The sequence below is a fragment of the Triticum dicoccoides genome, chromosome 7B, assembly GCF_002162155.2.
Source record: "Triticum dicoccoides isolate Atlit2015 ecotype Zavitan chromosome 7B, WEW_v2.0, whole genome shotgun sequence".
Classification (NCBI taxonomy): Eukaryota; Viridiplantae; Streptophyta; class Magnoliopsida; order Poales; family Poaceae; genus Triticum; species Triticum dicoccoides.
This window is the reverse complement of record NC_041393.1, coordinates 667481396-667485436: the sequence shown is the minus strand read 5'-3', so window position 1 is coordinate 667485436 and position 4041 is coordinate 667481396.

Sequence of the window (4041 nt, the reverse complement as noted above, 5' to 3'; positions counted from 1 at the left end):
ATAAGATATTCTAGTCGGTTTTTGATTTTGAACCAGCTCATGACATATAATAATCTCTTTTTTTGCGAGGTTGCCCCGTTGTGACCGTATGAGATCAGTGTTTCTCCAGCCGGTTTCATAACCATCTGCGAAAATATGAGTATTAGAAGAATTCTAGCTGAGTTGCCATATGGGCAGCATCCATACCGCACATGAAGGATCCTTCATCTTGATATGAAGATTGCCGAGGCAAAGCGCAAACACAAAATCGTCTTAAAAAGTGCTCCATAATTTTCTCACATGGGGGACCCGTTTACAAGTGGCAGCAACGAGGAAGGGCGAATAGAAGGGACTGAGTGGCAGCCAGCTTAGGGGGAGGGGGATGAGTGTGGTGGCGACAGCGATGGGGCGACGGGAGTTTTATATACCCGCGAAGGGGCGCACTCCAGCGGGTAATGGGGGCTAATTTTGCCGTGTGCGGTGAGAAACGACTGTGAAAGAAGGCGACGACAATTAATTGCCCCTCGTTGCGGTGAAAATGCGGTTGCTACATGGTAGGTGAGGAAGCCGCAACCGTACGAACGACTGCGCCATTGACCAGGCTGCGCACGTGAGGAAGAGGCCAGGCTAAACTTCCCTCCGGTGCTAGCGGTTACGGATGAAGGTCTCTCCATATCAACACCCCCTCCCCCCGACTCAAAATATGGAGGCTCGCGCGCACGATACAGACCGCGCTTTATAATTCATGGCGATTCGATGACATATGACAACTCTGCTAGCTCACTCTGTGCATTTTAAAACTGAACCGAAAAACCATACAGAAAATAAACTGAACCGAACCGAATTCACGGTTTTCATGGTTTCTGGTTTCGATATGGTATGAACTTTTCATACCGTTTTGAATTTCGGTTTTTATGATATATACCCAAAAACCGAATGGTTAACCGAATAAACCGAAATAAAAAAATATTTCTTTAGGCAAACAACGATACAAGTAGTCATTTTTCTTGTATAAGAGTAAAATTTCCTGCAAAGAACATCCATTTTTTCTTGTAACATAGTAATTTTTCTCTTGCAAAAATGCTAACCACGTCGTCCATAACCTTTCAAGGCATGAATTGAGGCATGCATATATACTTATATAAAGTTATATACCGTTTGTATTTAAAAAGTATGTGTTTGAATTTATAAGTTTGTAAAATATAGTGTCATTTTCAAATTTGCGTCAACTTTGGTTATTATGATATATACCGAAACCATACCGAAATAATTTGGTATATACCGAAACCAAACCGTATTTTAATATCATACCATATAAACTGAAGTATTAATATCGTACAAACCAGAAAACCGTATAAACCGAACCATGCAAACGAAATAAATCGAACGCACAGAGTGACTGCCAGCCTAGAATGTCATTTTGGGCCAAAATCATCGTATCGATAGTTATTACGCCCATCAATCAAACATGATAACTCTGTTAGAGGTGCTTTTAGCTCCAATTCATTCGAAGTCAGAAGCCAGGATTTGTCACAAAACCGGCTATAAAACCATGTTCCATACTAGTGGAAGGAGGTAAATGAAAGTTCCATTTCTTTATATACTTATTATATTTTGCTACCCGACACATGAGCGTGTAGTCAATCATCCAATCTGCTCTTAAGTCCTATCACCATGCATTGCAGTATTAGCAGAGAATATATGCCCGAGTGACCAAAGTTCAGCACTTTGCGCACACGCAGCTACCCATCCATCGACACATATTTTCTCCTTAGAAAAATAGCAAGTCTAGTAGCTAGGGCTAGGGTTTTTGTCCTGGTGTGGCAGGTGAGGCAGTACTAGCGCATTGATTTTCTTGGCCAAGGCAGAGAGAAAGATGAGGTGAGAATCCGGCAGCACCCAACCACGAGAGCTTTCTCCGTGGGCGTTGCAGGCCGATCCGGTACCTTGGTGTACTGCACTGAACTCATGTGCATTTCCCATAAGAGATTCCTCCGTTCTACTGTAGGTTGCCAAATATAGTTCCACTGTACATGCACATCCTTCTCCACCCACTTGCAATTTTTTGCAGAGATACATATATGATTAATTAAAAAGGGATACGAAGAAAAATCGTAATAGAAAAACATTTTTTAAGTTACAAATAAACTGAAAAATCACATACGTTTTTTTTTGTATAAAAATATGCTCATTTGTGTGGTACTCACAAGGAGTGCAGATTTATAGACCCTCATATTATTTGTTTGTGTAGCCCATAAACTAACATATTTCTTCATAAAAATTTACATGCACCTATTGAAATAATATATGTGCTTGTAGAGATTCAGAATTTTTTAGACTTTAAAATGTGTTTGTCCAAGGAGCCTGGGATTGTTTTCCGATGTTAATTTATCATAGATGGACCCAAATGTATATAGTTGATCTCCTAGGTTTTTTATTAGTAGAAAATTTGTTGTGTTACAACATATAGATTTGTGGATGTTCCTTGTCAATTTAGACGCCCTTTGTCCTTCTTTTTCTTCTACACATTTTTTGATGAATAATTCATTGCACATTACAAGAGAGAGGGGAATAACTCCAAACCATGAGTTATTTTTCTTCTTATGAATTAACTCAAATGTTTTCCTAGAATATAAGAAATATGAGACCATAAATAGAGAGATATTAGAGTTCTAGCATTGGTAGCGCTTGCAAGCTTATTACTAGTCACTCTCTATAATTATACCTTTTAATAGTACATTTTATTGCTTGAAGGAAAATACAGAAGAATGGGATTTCATGTCCATCAGAATTTTACATGGAACAATTTTTGGGAAGATATTTTACATGAAACTTCGAGAATAAGATTATACAGAAGGGTTATTTCAATGCAGCAGATGGATATTGGTTAGCTAGGAGATCTAGAAAAATGTTTCCTAAATCAACTAAAACATGAGATCTGAGAAAACATGAAGGATTCTCCTAAAATATGTAGTCAATGGACGAATTATGTAGGAAATTTAAAAACCGATCCTACATTTCTTAAAAGAATCCAGTATAAAATTTTCACATTGTACTTCAATACCATTGGTCTCCTAGTAAAATCATATATCTTCGAAACAGATAATGTAATCCTGGATTATAGAGAAGTGTTATTTTGATGGTGCAACTGGAATATGGTTAGCTAGGAGATCGAGAAAAATGTTTTCTAAATCAACTAAAACATGATATCTGAGCATATATGAAGTCAATGGACGAATTATGTAGGAAATTTAAAACCAAACCTACATTTTAAAAATGAATCCAGTATAAAATTTCCACATAGTACTTCAATACCATTGATCTCCCAGTAAAATTGTATATCTTCCAAATAGATCATGTAATCTTTTATATATACATTTTGCTCTATTAGTATTCAGTGGAGGTTTGCATTTCCAACAATTTGTGGTATAAGGCTGCCAAATGCTGGCTAGAGATTGGTTGCATACCAATTTTCGTTGCCAATCTCACAAATGGTTGTCAAATGTTGGCAATTTTTGATTGTGCCAAATATCTGAACTTGATTTCAACAATAAAGCTAGCTAGAAATCTGCTTGTCATGAGCAATCACGCACTTTTTTATATACCTCCATGTGACAATGAAACGACATAAGTTACTTCACTGCAGAACACATGTTTCACTTTCATCAGATCTCATGCTAAGAAGAGAACATCAAAGATACTACCGATTCAAAACCTGTCTAGTAAAATAACAATATGCATACATACTCGCATAGCAAATTCTCAGCAACAAATTATTAAATATCACACTTACTACTACTAAATTCAAACCTGAAATGTCTCATGAGTACTAGTACTAAATATAGCATATTTGATGCATTACAAATTAAGAGCAGGGTGTAGCAACTAGTGCAATTAAGCAGTCACATAATCTAACCATGCATCCCATGCAAAGCCACCGGCGTCGTGGCATCCAGAAGGCCGATGGCCGGCGTCGCCAGGCGTGGCTCGTACGGGAGGACCCGGAACCCGTTGCCTCCGCCGTTGACCACTGCGGCCATGCCGTGCCCGACGTATGGGCAT